The 18,785-nt window shown below is 41.7% G+C and overlaps 1 pseudogene; it reads right to left on the bottom strand.

Annotated features, from left to right (window-relative positions):
- Positions 1-2,913: 2,913 nt before the first annotated feature.
- LOC134494633 (complement factor H-related protein 5-like) lies at positions 2,914-18,418 on the bottom strand (annotated as a pseudogene).
- Positions 18,419-18,785: the final 367 nt, after the last annotated feature.

Genomic DNA, 18,785 nt, shown 5'->3' with positions numbered 1-18,785 from the left:
CAGCTCTTCTCCTCAGGCATTCAGTTGCACAGTGCCCCTCCTTCCCACAGCGAAGACACTGACCCCTGGCATAGCAGTGCTCCCTCTCTTCGTCCCAGGGCTTGGGGCTCCGTTTAACAGCTGTAGCTTCACTCCTGGGGCCTCTGGCAGTCGGGTGAGCTCTCTCAGGTTTACGGGTTTGTAAAAAAGTATATTGGGCATTCTCAGCCTTCCCAGCCAAGCAAATCCAATTGTATAGTGAAGTGGGGTCATCTCTACCCAATGCCCACCTCAGAATGTCTCTGTGAAGGTCCTCTTTAAAGTATTCGATCAGGGTTGGCTCTGACCAATCAGTGATTTTGCCAGCTAGTGCCTTAAATTCTAACACATAATCAGCCACTGACATCTGGCCTTGGGAGAGCTCCTTTAATGCCTTCTTGGCCTGCTCCTTAGCCAGCAAGTCCTCAAAGCACAGCTTCAGCACCCACAGGAAATCATTGAAGCTATCTAGAGCAGGGGAATCAGCATCATGTAGTTGGATGTACCAGTCTGCTGCTCTACCCTTGAGCTTGGTGGCAACTGCGTTAATTTTGGATTCCTCTGTGGGGAAGCGTGCACCAAATTCTCTCATATAACTCTTGGCATTGGTCAGAAAGAATGACAGCCTTGTTGGGTCTCCATTAAATTTTACTGAAACGTTTCTCACTCCTCCCCTGGCTGGATCCGGTCCTGCAGCCACCTGGGGGCTGTCACTCCAAGTGACGGAAGGTCTGGCCCTACGTGGTGGGGATATGGAAGGCCGGGCTCTGCACGGTGGGGACCCACCCCTGGTAGGCTTCTGTCCCTGATCAGCTGCCGGCCTCAGGAGAGGTATGGGAGAAGGGTACTGATGGGTATCCACCCCTCATCTCCCCTGGCTCTCCATCAACATGGACAGGTTCTTTAACAAACACTCCAGGGATTCCATTTTTGCTTCTAGCACTTGCAGCCTCTGGGGGTTTGGGGAGTCCCCTCTCACCTGCCCTCCTTGTGTCCCATCTGTTGACAGCGTGGTGGATTCCTTCTCTGGTGTCAGTGCCAATCGGTACTTCCAGGATGCCCCTGATGTCCCCGGCTGTGGGTCATCCACCTCATCCAAGTCAATTAGCTCGTTAATGGAGTCCACGGTTGCTGGTCCTGCCTTCAACACCCCACTGCTCTCTGACTCCCCTGAATCTGAATCTGAATCCGACGACTCTTTTGGAGGGTTCAGGGCAGCAGACGGCTCCAAGGAAGTGTTTTGCCTTCCACTCCCGATTGCAGGTTCAGCAGCTGAGCTGGTGGGCTCCTCAGGTCCTTCGGCACTGAATTTGCATTCAGCCATCATTAGCTATAATTCCTCACAAGAAGTGGTTCTTGGTAGGAGCTAACAGTTTTATAGGATTCTCAGCTTTATGTAATGATTGCCTATTCAAAATGACCATCAGACTCACACAGGGCTTTCATGGATATCTGATTTAATAATGAATAGTATGCAGGATCACAAGCAAAGCTGAGAATAGTAAAAGCACGGGATGTCTCCCAATAAATCCCCAAGCAACTCCCAATCCCTCCCCCCAAAGTCAGTACAATTCCATGCCCCAGGTGCCCCTAACGGTTCCTGCTGGTCTGCGGGAAACGTCCTTGACAAAGCGAGATAACACAAACATGCATTCCTCATTCTTCACTCCTTGCATCGCAGCCTGGTACAAGGAACAGGAGCAGCCTCCTCCCGTACAGCAACTCGTGTCAGCCCCATGGCATGGGAACCCATTATGATGTTTTTCAGGAACATTGGAACAGTAACCATGACACACATGTGGGAGATCTCCCGTCCTCTCCTTACCCAGAGAGTTTTCAAGGAGGCTGGATATTACAGCATTTTGATTTTTATTCTTCCTTTCACATCCCATGTCTAAAAAGCTAAATATAAAAAGTCAAGCATCCTAACCAAGACATGGAGGTGTTTGCCATTTTCCATCTTCGCACTCTATCTTTTCTGGCCCTTGAAAGAGGAAATGTTCCTTACACCTGAAGTGGATCTCTTCTCTATGCTCATATTTTCTCATCTCGGTTATATGGATCTCATTGGGAAGCCAAGGTGGCGGAAGGCAGGATTCTTAACAAAAACATTAAAAAAGTAGGCTGCATATTTTAAAATTATATGCAAAACATTGAAGAATAGAGTATTTCATAATTAATCAAAACTGACAGGTTCCTAAGTCTCCTCATGCAATAAATAGCTTTTAACAAGATTCTGAGGTAGCTGGACTTCTAAAAACTGTACTAATAAGCATATATTTTTAAGATAATGCTTTTGGAATTTGTGTGTCAGACTCCACAATCAAACGATTGCTGAACGCCTGATCATGTTTGTCGGCCAAGATGAATCAACATATGTCAAGTTGGAACATGGGAGGGGGAAAACTGGCAAGAGTGTGAATTACTTTGTTTTGGTTAGATGGAGGAAGCCAAGGTCACTCCAGCTGAGACATCTGTGCCTAGTATGGCTGACCGTTGGAAGACGGATGAGGAAGAGGCTTGAAAGGGAGGGGAGGGTTGATACTGGAATGTTTTAAGGAGCAATTCTTGGTGCGCTTTTTCAATCACAGCTTTTCTTTCGATCTGCACTTTTGTTTCGTTAAACCTGGAATCTGCATTTTCTAATTATGCATGAGTTGGGTTTTTATTGAACTAAAAGGTGACAGTTCTTACATTGTGTTATTTCCAGATTTCCATGCTTATTGTATGGCACAAGATAATACTAGTGGCCAAGCAGATAAGGACTCAGAGCATAAAGATCCTTAGTAGCAATTCTAATGTGACACATAAATTCTGATTATTTCACCCAGTTTGCTGTTTCAGCCGACTGCAAAAGTAGCAAATGTCTGCTATCCAGTGTACAAGAGAGAATATATGGGTCTTCATTTGTGTCTTCATATAATAAATTTTATTCCAATAGAGAAATAGAAAGCGATCATTACAAGCAACATGTAAAGGCAAAGCAGAACAGGTTGTCCATTCTGCTTGATAGGGCATACTCCAGATTCTGGAAGATTAGGAGTTGAAGGGGTCAGGAAGTGTAGGGAGCCTCTCTGTTACTGTCCTGATCTTCTGCAATATAGTCCTCCTTGAGAAACAAGCTAGCTCACATTTTGTCATCTTTCAGCAAAAGATTAAAACATGGCTTTTATAACTTAAATTTGGAGACTAACATGTATCCTTTGCTTCCTATTCAATTGGCAATGGTTTATTTTAAATTTTAATTAGTTTTAGGGCTATGTCCTGGCCAACTAGACTGGACATGGATGAGGTGTGAAAGAAGCTCTATTTATTTACAATTTTATTTATTACACAGTAACTGAACTGATTAACCTGGAACAAGCAGGAGTCAACAAGCCAGCAGTCCTGCATCCAAGGGGCAGGCTCTTCCAGATGCATGGTAATGTGGATCTGAGGTGACAACTGACTTAGCCTCAGCAGAATCTGAAGGCACAACAGCAAGGCAAGGCAGTCTCAAGAACAAGGGGCTGATTCAGCAGCAAGGCTGGTCTTGAGGGTTGAGTTCAGCGCATCAGCAAGGCAAGGCAAACCTCAAGAACAAGGGCTGGTTCAGCAGCAGGGCTGGTCTTGGAGGCTGAGATCCGTGCAGCGGCAAGGCAAAGCAAGGCTCAGGTGTGAGGTCTGGTGTGGCAGCAAGGCGAGGCTCGGGTGTGAGATCTGGTGTGGCAGCAAGGCGATGTTCAGGTGCGAGGTCTGGCGTGGAGTCGCAATTCATGGCAACAAGAGGCATCATGGTCAGGTTGCATGAACAGTTGTCTCCAGCAACCTGTTCCTGCTTCTGGCACCTTTAAGTGATTTTCCTGCCATTTTTGAGTGGGAGCCAGTTGTGCCTCTCTCTGCTCGGCCTGCCTCTCCAACCTTCTTTTACATGCGCTGATAGGTGGCAGTGAGCCTGTCCCCTGACTGTCTCCAATTGGCAGCTCATCCTCCAATTTGAATTTCACCCCCTCTTTTTCTCTCAACAGCTTACCCTCCTCCACCTTGGACTCTGCCTCCATCCTGGCACTATCCCCCCCCCCACAGGACCCACTTCCCCTCAAGTTTGAGGTCTGTTACGTGGATACTGTTGGTGGAATTGTCAGACTTGTAGCGGGGCACGCATATCTGAAGAATCCTCCCATGAGTATTCATCTGGTCCGTATTCTGCTCAGTCAATTAAATACTGGAGGCAGCCATGGCGTACGCGTGAGTCCAGAATCCTGGCTACTTCATACCTGGTTTCACCACTGACCACAACTGGAGGGGGTGGTTGTTTCCTGGTTCTGAGGGGGCTAGACTCTGAGGCTGGAATGAGCAGGGACCAGTGAAAGACAGGGTGCACTCGAATGTGTGGTGGCAGGGTAACCCGAAAGGTGATGGGGTTGACAATAGCCACAATGGGAAATGGTCCCAGGAAACAGTGGTCCAACTTGCAAGAAGAACATGAAGACACTAGGTGTCTTGTGGATAACCAGACTACGTCACCAACTTTTAGAGGTGGTCCAGGTTGCCTGTGATGGTCTGTGAAGCATTTATAGTCTGCCTTTGCCTTATCTAGCTGCTCTTGGACAGCCTGGTGACTGGCCTGAAGTTCTTGTAGAAATTGGTTGGCGGCCAGCACCGATGAATCTGGGGCTCCAGAGGAAAGGAACAAGGGTGGAACCCCCAATTAGCAAGAAATGGAGACATCTTAGTTGTCTTAGTTATCAACGGCTCACCCTCCTCTACCTTGGACTCGGCCTCCATCCTGACAAGCTATTAAAAAAATTAGGGTTTTTCTTCTTCTTAGTTTTCTTATTTGTAACTTGCCTAAAGGAATGTAACTGCAATAGTACAGAAGTACTGGAAATAAATAAATAAATATACAAAACATATAAAATGAGTAGTGTAAACAGAGCTATATTCTTGAATTCCCTTCAGTCTAGTCCAAAATAGAGTATTACATTATGTAACACAATCAGCAAGTATATCTTAAACTTCAAGGATTAATCTTAAATCAGATACAGGTAGTCCTCATTTAGCGACTGCCTTGCTTAGAGACTGTTTGTAGTTACAATGGTGATGAAAAAGTAACTTTGTGACCAATCTTTGCAGGTCTGTAAAACAAAGAAAAGCTGAAATAAAATCATAAGCACAGTTGTAGTTTCACTTAGTGACTGCTTCACTTGACGACAGAGGTGCTGGTCCCAATTGTGGTTGTTAAATGAGGACTACCTATAAAGCATTTCTTTACCTGCAGTGGAGTCTTTCCATGTTTGTCTATAATAGAGAATCTAATAATTATTTCAAGAATTATTTATAGAGTTTCTCTACAAAGTGCCTGGATTTAAATTTGTTTAGCCTCATTCATCAATAGTCATTTACTGCTGTTTCCACAGCTGGACCTCACTCTTTCAGATATGTGATAAAAGTTCTAAGTCCCACCTTAGGCATGAAAGCCAGCTGGGTGACCTTGGGCCAGTCCCTCTCTCTCAGCCCAACTCCCCTCACAGGGTTGTTGTTGTGGGGAAAATAGGAGGAGGAAGGAGTGTTAGGTATGTTCGCCGTTTTGAGTTATTTATTAAAGTAATAAAGGTGGGATAGAAAATACATAAATAAATAAATAGTACCTTTGTGCTCTGGCTCGGGGAACCATATTCCATCAACACATTTTGCTTTATGATGCTTGGAACCACAGCAGTAAGTTGCAATGTCATTGGTCTTAAACTGCTTTGCAAGAAGAACATTTGGTACAATGTTCTTTGGGTGTGTACATTTTGTTGTGTAACCTAAAAATGCAAATAGGATTCAAGTTCCAATAATAAAGTCAAAACAAAACTTGATCATGGTTTTTGACCACAGTCAAATATTTCTGGTAATTAATAAAGAAAATGAGTTACATACCTCTGGCATGACTAGCCCAGGACAAGGCAGTGTGTCCACATAAAGAATCTAATTCTCATAATTAGCTTCTCCTAGACCACCTTAGAGGATGCTGAGCAGCTTAGCTTTGGGGACTCACTGGAAATACATGATGCAGGTGAATTACTACCTGGTGGTACTCTAGGATTTCTAAAACTTTTCAATTCAAAGGATAATTTTAATATAGAAAATGTTTTGTGGACTGTACTGCAGTAAATGCTTGAAGCCTCGATGGAACATTTCTCCATTCCTGCCACTAAGGCTGAGGGATGACTAGGAGGTCAAAGAAATAATGACCTGCTCTTTAGAAAAGGCTTAGCGTTAAATCAAAACTCGAGTTAGCAGACCCAATTTCCTATGCAACGTGTGGTGTTTGCTCTCACCAACACTAATTTCATTCATGAGCAAGTAATGTCCAGTGCAATTTAGGAACTGTCTACTCATTTGAACTTCTTTTCTTACAATACTGTAGCTTACTGATACATGAAGGTAATTCCCATTGACCGTGAAGGCATTTGGCTGGGTTGGTTCCAACAAGGGTAGTGTGAGGTTTACACTGATATCTCTCTGTTTCACCATGCTGGTATACAGCTGCACTAGTTAAGGGAAATCCATTTAGACTATCTGGCAGCAGCCCACAGGTTTGTCCTTCCTCTGTTGAAAATTGTTCAAGGAATTACAAATGAAAACGTGAAACCTTTAATTCCTTCAAAGCAATTCACATGAAATAAACTTTTTTTAAATGAAAAAAGTTTGCTTAAATTGGATGAGGTTGTGTATATGTACACACACAAATAAATAAATAATATATATATATGATTACATGTCAGGGCAGCCTCGCTTCGAATAAAACACGGACTCACTTAGAGGGTCTAAGGATTTCCGGCTTTATTGAAACGGAATGCATGCAGAGAGAAAGACGGGGATATGTGAGGGGTGGCAGGGCATCCCGTTTATACCCCAGTGGCGGACCTTGTCCCCCTCCACCCCCTATTGTCCTCCAAGCCAGGTCCGGATGGGGGATTAGAGTGGTAATGGGTTCGGTGATGGGTGATTGGGGCGATCTCCGACGATCCTCTTTGTCTTCTTGCCTTCGCCCGGTGCAGGTGCGTCCCCCGGGGTAATGGGTGGGAGTTCCCTCGATCTTGCTGATGGTTTCCATGTCCAGTCTGAGGTGCCCTTCTATTGTCCTGGTGATTTACTTATGGGTTTGGGTGCTTAAGGGGTGATGTGTGTGTTTAAGGGATGATGGTTCTCTCTTCCTCTTTCCTGATGTGCATGTTCCCTGTTGTGATGCACATATGCCTTGCAACGGGGAACATGACATTACATTTCAAGTAAATTCTTGGATACTTCTTGGAATTGTACAAATGGTTATTTCATTATGGCTGTAATATAAACAATGACTATTGACTGCTATTGCCTGAACTCTTGAATGTCAACATTCAAATATCAGTATGAAAAAACCTACTCCAGGGATATTCATCCTGAAACTTTTTTTGTTTTTGTTTCTGCAGGTTTCTTGCTGATTAAGTTTCTTTTGCGGGTTTTGCAGGTTTCTTTTGCAGGTTTCTTGCTGATAAAGGTGGCCATATTCACTCAAGGTTTGAGCAAATCTGTAACCTGAGCAGATGGCCAAAGGGGACTTTCCCCAGATTTGGCTCTTTCTCCACTTATGGCATTGCCTGGACCAAGGCAACAATGACTCACATCCTCACCATGACACAGTTGGATTTCTGCAATGTGCTCTATATGGGCTGTCTTTGAAGCTGACCCAGAAGTTGCACCTGGTACGAAATTCAATGTGGGTGGGCTCTGCCAGTGCAGAATTAAATTTATCTTACAGTCACTACATGGTTGGCAGCAGGCTTCCAGGCTGAATTCAAAATTTTGATTATTACCTCTAAAGTTCTATAGGGATGCTAGCTTAGGAAACACCTTGACCAAAATAATTGTGCCCATCCTGTCAGATCATCTAGAGAAATCCTGCTTAAGATACAGCCCCTGTGTGAATTACGAGGTATATGGGTTAGAAGTGAGGACTTCTCAGTAGGAACACACTGTCCCCAAAGATACATTTGGCCCCCTGAGCATGACCTTCAAGAAGCTTGTAAAAGCCTTTCTTTTTGAAAGGGCTCTCAATGTTTGTATGCCTAGTGAGAATAGAACTGGGCTACCTGATCCATGTGGGTTTTAGTCATCATTATTTTGAGGAGTTTGGTATTCTGAGATTCTTCTATTCACCATCCAGAATCATTTGATTGGAATGGCCTATAAACATTGTTAACAAACAAACTGTAACCTATTTAAGACATGTAAAGTACTCAGGTATTATTCATACTATTAGAATTAACCAACAGTATGTGCTTGTTCTATATCCTTCAGTGTAGACATTCTTATATTACTGTTAATTTTGAATCTCATTTGATGGAAAATTCCAGGATGCCATCAGCAAAAATGTGTTAGTAGAATACAGCAATGGATACGGCTGAGTTAGAAATTCTGGTTTATCCGCATATATAATGTTTCCTTCTGAACACATGTTTCTAGCAGCTGAAGCTTAGCTATGCGTGCTGGTAAAGATGTCCACTCCCCATCAATACACACTATTGCCTTTGGTCCAGTGATTACAAATGAGATATCACATCCATATTCCAATTTTTCACCATGTTGATATTCTTCACGGATGTTACCAATAAGGTTACCATGTGAAATATTACCTGGCAGCTGAGAAGAGCAGACGATTTCTAGAAAAGCATTATCATTCCAATCTTGAATCTCTTTACTCATAATAGATACGTGTTTCCATATAAGTAGCTTTACAAGTTAAGTCCACAGGTCAGTTTTAGTATATGATACCTAGAATCAATATTGAAGCAGAAAAGACATAAAAGATCAGGCCCTGCCACCTGGCTTCTACTTCACCAATATTTAATCTGTGTTTCAAATAATAGAAAAGTAACTATTTATTGGATAAAACATGGGATAGGGATGGCACTCGGGAGAATTGAACATATGCTGCTGATGCCATTCTATCCCTAAAATTGTCTTAGATTGTTTGTCCCCTGCTCTATTAATCCCAATGGGGTGTAGCTGTCATTGAGCTTCCTGCATAATGTATACCTTGACAGGTTGGATGTGGTGGAGACCATCCAAAGTGATAACGTTGAGCAGAGTCAGGCCCAACTCTTGTGTATCCTCCCTGACCAGAAAATTGCACCACAGTTTAGTGCAGAAATTGATCTTCTTTTGGCATTGTCTCTCCATTCTCCAGAAATAGAACTTCACAGATTATTGCTAAAGACAATGTTCAACAGAATACCAAAAAAAAAATTAACTGCATTTTAAAGAAATGTATCTACAATCAATATTTTCACCAAAATATTTGCAAAATGCGTCTCAGGACAGAAAATTAGAAACCTAGGGATTTAGAGTTTGGCCAAAAGTGATGGATACTTTTATTTACATACAAACTCACAGTTGTACAAGTAGGGAAAGCAAACAATGACATTTTCTTCTGAAAATGGATATGTAAAACTCCATAAAGTCTTCAGTGGTATTCATGGGGCTGGGGTCAAAATTGTCAAGATGGCAGACACAGCATGGTGATGCAAGAGAAGGGATTTGCATTATGATGCTCCATTGGCCATCTTGTTAATTTTTATACATGTCTGATTTTGTAAAAACAAATGCTAACCTTCTAATTTGCCTTACAAAATGTCACTTTATCAACTTACACACACATTCAGGTTTTGGGTCCCACCCATTTTCTTCGCATACTGAGTGGCCCCTTGTGGTTTTTTTCAATAGTTTCATATCCATCTTTACTTCATAGAACAAATTTTCCTCCAAGAAGAAAACTGATTTACTTGCATTAAAGATTATATTCTCATCAATGGGTTTTGGACAGATCTCTGTAAAAACCAAACAAAGAAATGATAAACAGTGCATGCTTTTTTTTTCAAAATTAATTAAACAACTTCATAGTCTTTCATTTAGGATTCTGTGAATTGGCACTCTTTGGTGGAACCACTTTGACTTTTTTGGAGCAATCTGCTTTCCCTCAGTTGGGAAAGTCAGAGGTTCTGCTTTGATGCCTCCAACTGAAACACTGAGGGAGGCAGCTGCACAGCAGCTTTGCTTCTGTGGAAATGTCTTCTCTGCATGTGCACACTTCCTCAGCAGCTGTCAAAAGCCAGCCAAGAAGCCAGTGTGACATAAGGGGATGGCTCTGATGGAGAATCCACAACATTCTGGGGCTGCATTGAAGAGGTCCTATGTTAAAGCACAATGTGAAGGCTCCCTTTGAACTGCATACGCACACAGACAAAATGAGCTAGGGGCAGATTTATTCATGCTCAGAAGAGATTTAACTGAAATCAGTAAGACTTGAATAAATCATATGTCAAAGTTTGGGCTTGGCTCTGGTGCCTGAAGCTCAGATGACATTTGTTGTCAGAACTCAGGACAATCTTTCTTCAACTTGATATGCAAGCTGAATTCACTCTTGGAAAATAAAGATCTCCCCATGTGACATATATCTTGTTAAATTAAGGGCCAGAGCGCAAAATTGTCTTACATATAGCACCTTTTCCTTTAAACAATGCTTAGATGTATTGTTAATTAGGAAAGGAGAACCCAACTACCAGTTACCCAGAAAGTACACGGGCTTAATCTTTACAGCTATTAGCTACAAACTTCTGAATTCTGAAATGATGTCTCCTCCCATATATGCTTCATCTAGTACCCACAGGTGATTGACAGTGTTTTCTACTGTTGTGTCTTCCCAGGAAACACCCTCATAAGGAAGCTGGGAAATTCTCTTTGCATGGAACATTTCAGCTATTTAGAAAAGCAGTTCCCCTTTTGTTTTAATACTGGCAGAGATGGGGAGCAAGGCTAGGCTAAAATGCTTCTCAGAGAACTATGACTAGAGACAGATATGCAGAGGAAGTTCTTGATTATTTCCTCTTCTGATTCCAAACTATTGAGAACAATTTGATTATTTTTCATTCTGCCATTTTTCCAATTCAGTTTTAATAATACAATGTGGCCATTTCTAGAACTGTGAGTATTCTTTCTCTTTTGGGTTGCTTTTAGCACAGCATTCTAAAGGAGAGACATTCACAGAATTTATTGATGTGGGCTTCCGGTGGGAACAGTGCTTCGAATAGTGTCTCTTTGAGAATTGGCTTTGCAAGTAGACCTGGCAGCAGGGCATTTTAGGGCTCAGGCAGGATCCTCTGGAGCCCAAAAGTGTTCCCTGGATAAAGGGAAACCCCAGGAATTACCCCCTGTGCCCTCTGGATGGCTGATCATAGCCAGAAGATCGTAAATGGAGTTTATAGATGGAGTGGTGAGTGATCAGCTGGGAGGTGGGAGTGTCATCCTTTCCCAAGCCACGCTACAGCCATTTAAATGGACTCTAAAACTGACCACCCCATTTCTTAATGCACAAATTTATTTGCCTTTTCTTTGTTCAAAGGAGGCTTTTTCCAACACAGAGATGAGATTTCTCTTGGTAACTTTTACACTATTTCTGAAACTTAAATGTTGAGCACTTGAACTTGGTTTTGGGCAAGAAGAACTGGAAGCTGAACTGTGGATTTATTTTATAGACGCAAAGGACTATATATGTTTCTGGATTTAATTGGCGGTATTTTTACTGTTTCCTTTTGGAATCGTAACTTTCATGGCTATCGTGAGAAAGTGAGTGTTGTTGCTCTTTTCTTAACAAGTTAATTGGATACTTCCTGTAAACACCTCTAGTGGCAAGACTTCCACTTTTGAACAATCTCAGTCTCTAGTATTTTTCCACTGACTTTAAGATTTGGTTGTATTGGCTAAATTTAGCCATCAGAGGGAACTAATCATGGCTTCTAGGAGACCACCTTGTTGTGGTTCTGATGATGGGAAGATGATGAGGAATATGATTGATGAAATTTCTAATACCTTTAAACAATCTTTTGATGCCTTTGAGAAGAAAATGGAAAAATATATTCTGACTTTGAGAAACAGATGGAAAATAAATATGGACACTTTGAGAAAATGATTGAATATCACATGGAAAAAACTGCTGGAGAGATGAAACAAGTAACAGATCAAGTGGAGGTGTTAGAAACTAAGATGGATAATACTGAGCAAGAGAGAGAAAAAGAGCTTGATAAAATGGCTCTGTTAGAACTTAGGGACCTGGATTTTTTTTCTCTGAGACTGAGAGGAGTTCCTGAGGTGAAAGGGGAGAATACTGTTGAAAAAAATATTTTTTCAAAGGAAAAAAAATGTCGCCTTTGGCAAAATTATTGGATTGGGAGGAAGATAGAATGGAGGATGAATTAGATAAAATTTTCGCATCAGTTCAAGATATGCAGCTGTAAATAATAAACCAAGAGATGTTTTGGTTCATTTTAAGTGGACTTACAATTGAAACCAGAGCTGTTTCTCTTGGGTTTGATGGACCAACAGCTTGAGAAGCAACATGGAACTCTGTTCTTATATATGATAACAGCAGCAAGACTCTTATATGCTCAAAGATGGAAGGATGCACAAATTCCCTCAGTGGAGGATTGGATGATTAAGTTGACGGAACTGGCGCAAATGGCTAAACTGACAGCATTGATAAGAGAAAATACGGTAACTGGATTTGTTTCTATTTGCTTGTAACACAAAAAACTGAAGTTTTGATTTTGGGTTTTGATGATTAAATTGTTGGACTTTAGAGAAATAATGTTAGTAAATGTTTAATTAATAGTAAGAGATTGACTTCTATGTACTTTTGTATCTGTGTGTGAGAAGGTCAGAAGCCACCTGTCTTATATGTTTTTTCTGTCTATTCTTGCACTGTTTTAGTCTTTCCTGTTTCTTTTTTAGATTTGTGTTCTATCTGTCCTATATTCTGTATTTTGTGTTTTAATTATATCTTGAAAATTAATAAAGCTTTATAAAAAAGAATTTATTTATGTTGACATCTGGCATAAGGCTTGGTGCTTTGATTTCACTGCAACTGCAGTATGAGAAATACACATAGCCTAGGAAATGGTTGCCATATTGTGACAAGAATGCTCTGAATCTTCAGATTACCTCCACACAGCAACATTCAAATCTCTCTGTTCATTCATAAATGTTTACTCTGAACCTTGTGCTATGAGAAAGTAATATGCTCACAAGGCAAGATTATGCATGTCTATTACAACAATTCCTCCCTGCCAAATAGTTTACAGGTAATGATGCATAGGATTGCAGTCTAATGGTCCACTGAACAACCACGATTGAATACCTACTGTACTCTTCAAAGCATCCATCTGGATCCATCTTGATCCCTTTACGTGATGACCGATATCCAAGACAGTCTAATTGCTCCTTATGGAATTCACATTTTGACAGTTTGGCATTCAACTGATTCTGTAATAACCACTTTAGTACTTCTCTAACCAAAGTTACATGCTCTTCCAGTGTAAATCAGGGTATCATCTAGATAGACTAACACCCCCAATACAACAAGTCATGTAACATTTCATTTATTAATTGCATGAAGACCCTAGGGGCCCCTTTCAATCTGAAGGGCATTACTAAATACTCAAAAGAACCAAATTGGCAATCAATTTCCACTCATCTCCCTCCTGGATTTGAACTCGGAAGTATGCCTCCCTTAAATCTAATTTGATAAAAATCTTCCCTTTTGATAGGTGAGCCAACATGTCTTTCATCAGTGGCAAGGGGTATTTATTGGAAGTACACATAGTGTTCAATGCCCTATATAGTGCGTAGTCTCAGCAATCCATCCTCCTTGGTTCTGAATAGGACAGGCGCAGCCATTGATGAAGTGGCAGGGTGGATGAAACCTCATTTTAAGTTCTTGTCAACAAATTCCCACAAAGCCTCCATCTCCTTGAGAGTCATGGAATAAGTTTAGTCTTAGGCAACTTGGCCCCTGGTTCCAGTTCTATAGAACAGTCTGATTTCCCATGGGGGCAGGAGCAGGTTCAACTCTACTTCCCCAAACACCTCTTTTAAATCTCTGTACTGCATGGAAACAAAGTCATCCTCCTCTTCTGTTACTTCCCCCCACATCTCGGATACTGCCCCTATTAGTTCAGATTTAACTCTCGGCTCTCTAAGGATTAAACCCTTATAGGTCCCATCAGTAAAAGTTAATTGCCCAGTGGCCCAATTCACTTGGGGGTTCTGCGTTTGCAGCCAAGCCAGCCCCAATACTATAGGTTGATTAGAGATAGGAGCCACTATAAATCTCAAAGTCTCTTCATGGCTTCCTATTCACATTTGAACCTCTTCAGTGTAATATTCTTCTGGGCCCTCTTTCATCTCCATCCCATCAAGTTGGATGAAACTGATGAGATCTCTCAGTTTCCCCACTCTCAGTCATAGCCCAGTTATGAAGATGGGATGCATGAGGCATCTGGTACACCCTGAGTCCAGCATCCCTACTATTTCCATGCTGCCATGACCCCCTAATGACTCTAATTGCAATCCCACAAGCATCGTTGGGCAACTTCCACTCACCATTGGATCTACGCACCCACCTGGTACAGCCTGCCCTTCAGTGCTGCTTAGAACAGGCTCTTGTCATTTCCCGACAGCTCAGCTTCCTCCTCAGTCACATCCCCCTTTCCACAAGACATGTGGCCACCTCTTTCCTTGACTATGCTGGTGGCCACTCCTCTGCTCTTTGGTCTTAGCATTGTTGTCTCCGGCCTTGCTTCTCACCTGGGTTGTGTACAGTGGGCAATTAGTAATGCGATGGCCTTCCTTGCCACACTTGAAGCATAATCCTCTTCTCATCCAGGGTGCCCTCTTGTCGTCCCGAAGCCCACACGCCTCTTTCCTCACAAAGGAAATGACCGGAGACCCTTGTTTCTTTTCGATCGGTTAGGTTCTTTGTTTACACTTAACATGAAGCCTCATGTCTTCTACTTTGCCAGCAAGGCAGATCCAACCTCTCAGGGACTCTGGTTTCCCTCTGGCTAGGGACCACTCTAAAATCTTGGGGTGCAAGACCTCTTGGAAGTAGTCTTCAGCGATTCTGGCCAATCTGTCAACTTCCCTGCCAATCTCCTGCATTCCATGGCATATTCAGAAACTGATGGGTTTCCTGTTTAATATGCTATAAGCTCGTCTTGGCTATCATCCTGGAGAGTGGGTCTTTGAACCTCTCCCTCAAGGTGCTCATAAAACTTGGGAAGTCTTCTAATTCTGGCTCTTCGGCATCATGCAACTTGACAAGCCAGTCTTCTGCCTCTCCCTTGAGCTGAGCTGAGATGTGCCACACCTTGACATCTTCTGTGGGGAATACTGCCTCAAACTCATCCATGAACCCTCTCACATGGGTTAAGGAGTTTTCTAGCCTACAGTCCTTATAGTCTTCTGCATAAGTATTAACCAGGTCCAATTGTACTTAGATGTTTTGAATTCAGCCAAGATTGGTTAAGAGCTGCTAGGATGCAATGGAGGATCTCTGTTGGCTTAAGTAGATGAGCCAATAGCATAAGCACCCTTTTAGAATAAGGAAAGAGTGAGTGACATCTGGGATAATATGGACAGTGACAAGCTAATCACTCTTTCTTTTTCTCACTTGCCTTCTGGGATAGTCAGTTAAGTTTTTCCATGACTACAGGCGCTCTTTTTCATTTTCTAATTAAAATATTATCCTTTTCTACACCCAAAGTTCCCAAATTAATGGGCTTCTGCCCATTAATTTGGGAACTTTGGGTGTAGAAAAGGATAATATTTTAATTAGAATGGGCAAGGCTCAGTCTAAAGGCCCATCTGGACCAGCATTTGGTGTTACAAAATGGCTGGCCAGATGACTTGGAAAGAAGATTAAAATAGTACTGACTTCCACTTAGGGATCAGTATTGTCATCTTTCCTTCAGTTGCATCATTTTTCAGTTTTATAGATTATAGTTATATTGTTAAAATACTACATTATCAATTTTAGCAACTATTTTGTAATGGTTTTAGGTTCTTTGTGCCTTAGTCTTATATATTATAGTTTTAATGTTAAAAATATTATCCTCTGGAGAATAACTCTGTTCTTAGAGTGTATATGTCATAATACACTATTATGCTAGTTCCTTCTCCCTCTTGAGGTGTATTTTGGGTTGGGTTGGGGGTTGTAGCTTTGTATTTTCTATTTGTTTGTTGCTTTGTTTTTATTTTGTGCTAGTCTTTGACCAAATAAACATGATGTTGTCCAGCACTGTTGCCTTTGGTTGCAAAAATGGTATCATTTTTCCCTTATGTATTATGATTGCAGGAGACTATTGCAGTGGTGAGGAGTAGATGGTACATGTGGAAGGACAGCCTTGTGGCAGTCATGTGCGTCTTTCCTTCTGTTTATTGTGTTGCCCCTCCAAGACTTTAAGGCAGCCTGAGGAGCACTAGACCATACCTGGTCCCCAATTACAAATTGAAAATGCCAGTAGCACCTGAGTGTGGATATATATTAGGAGATTCTTGTTAGGTGGGAGAGCAGAAAGGGAAATAATTGTTGGTAGGACAGCAGCCAATCTGCTCCACTCCAGCAGAGAAGCTGGCAGCCTACAGGCAGACTGCAGCTGGTAAAGCATCTTCCTTGTCCCCTCCCTTCAAGATAGCTAAATGAGAACTAATGACTTCATTATACAGTAGCTGATGCAACACAGGAGAAAAGAACAATTTATAAGACTCTCTAGGAATCAGATACACACTTAAGCAAGATTCATAGATTTGGTATAAGTGCACTAATATAGATAGTATAGTATATAGCAGCATTTCTCAACCTTGGCAACCTTAAAATAGGTGGACTTCAACTCCCAGAATTCTGGGAGTTGGCTTAGAGATAAGTGTTAAGTGAGAAGTTAAGAAGTAAATTTGTTCTATAATAAAACAGTTTTATGGATGGATGGATGGATGGATGGAAACACAGGGAAGATAATGATACTTTCCTCGTTGGTGATCTGTAATATTTTCAAAAGAGCCCCCTCACAGTGTGCATGAACTTTTTGTGCTTTCTTGCATCAGTGGAATGAACTTCAGCATATGTGATTCTGGGAACAGTGCTATGCATAAACCAGAATAATCTGGAGAACTGTGGCTGAGGAATGTGAGATTCTGTTCTGCACTGTATATCCTTAATGAAATGTTCACAATCAAGAGAGAAATCAGAGGGCTTCCATGTAAGAACTTTATTGTATAGTAATAATAAATTCTGAAATCCCAATTTTTTTTCATGATGTTCCAGCAGCAGCTGCAGCTTCATATAACTAATGGAAAATATATTTGAGGAAAACAAAGTAAAACAAACAGCTGGATTTGATATTAAAAATAAGTAACCAACAATGATGGAAGATATATTTGTTCAAAAGATCTGTTGAAGGCTTCTTCCCATTCACATTATTACCGTTAAATAGAAAAAAATGATAGAAAAAAAATGATAGAATAAGGTTGCATACATGGATTTTGTGAAACAATATTTGACAGAACTTCCATTCCAAGACGCAGATCTCTATGCAGTTCTTCAAAGATGTCTCTAAACGCCATTATAAATTGCTTGTATTATGACTCCAAACTCAACTTTCCCCCTTCTCTACAAGTGTATATTCATTTATTTTTTTTAAAAAGCTTCAAAATCTTAATGTTCAAAGTCCAAGACCTCCAACATTTCCATAGCCTTCCTCACACATGACCCCTTCCATCTCCCTCAGCCCTGGCAAGCCTTGGGTATCGGCTGGCAGGACTGGCGGGGCTGGCAGAAGAAGTGGGAGAGTCGGCTCCTTGGAGCAGCAGGGGAGCCCTTAAGGAAGAGGGCTTACCTTACTTCTGGCTGTTTGTTTTAAGTTCTTGGAGATTATAAAAATGAATCTTCATAGTCTTATACTGAGGATTAAGGGCATTCACTCACATGGTGTTCCCAATCTTGTCATTCCGAAGCAGTCTAATTTCCTTCAATATATTAATAAGCCATTTCCCAAAGCAGTTAGCAGGGAAAGTGCATGACCTTATTGTCCTCAAAAGGCTCCATTTTGCAGCTGGAGCAATGATGGAATTCCCTCATCGCCCAGTACCCCCCCCCCCCGAGACCTCTGTCTTGCGGTTTCTTCATGAGGAGAGGAGGAACCATGGGGGGGGAATGGCTTGGGCAATCTCATGTCTCTCTCTGTGTTCTAGAGAGGATCAAAGGGAGTGGATCTGCTTCAGCTCCCTTACACTGTGCTGCTAATCATCAGCTCTGTTTGTTGGCAAAGCTGTCTTCAGTCCGCCATCTTCCCCCGGAAGCCAATTATCACAAATTCTCATTTATAGATCCATTGTGGGAAGCACCAAGAAAAATATCTACAGCAAAGCATGATAAGTAATTTCAGGTCAGGAGTTTTTAGCTGACAATCCTAAAGCTTACCTGGTTGGATGCACCTTGGAACAGGTGACCAGCCATTTCTTGTGCACCTGACTGTTGACTGCTGCTCTGCAGGAGAATATCCATCGTAACAAGCAAATGTAATGTTGTCACCCTCTATGTAGTTGTTCTGATAAGTATAAACGAAGTAACCATGACAAAAATGTGGAGGAGGATCACATATTTCTAAAAGCAAAAGGAGCAGTTAGTTTCATAATTCATGGTTATTGGAAGGCAATTCATACTCCACCTGATAGCTAATTCACAGAGATGTCAAGAAGATGATGAGGAAAAACTCTATTTTTCTGTTTTTTTCTTTGTTTTTGTTTTAAAAAATGACCCAGGTCTTCACCTCTCTCATTTAAGGTTTTAGTACACGGACTTTTGCAAACCATAGACTCTGAAACAGCCTTGAGGGCCCCTGGAGACAGCAGTAGAAGTCGCACCGAGCAGG

The sequence above is a fragment of the Candoia aspera genome, chromosome 3 (assembly GCF_035149785.1).
Source record: "Candoia aspera isolate rCanAsp1 chromosome 3, rCanAsp1.hap2, whole genome shotgun sequence".
Classification (NCBI taxonomy): domain Eukaryota; kingdom Metazoa; phylum Chordata; class Lepidosauria; order Squamata; family Boidae; genus Candoia; species Candoia aspera.
The sequence above is the reverse complement of the archived record's forward strand: the minus strand, read 5'-3'. Positions and strand labels throughout refer to the sequence as shown.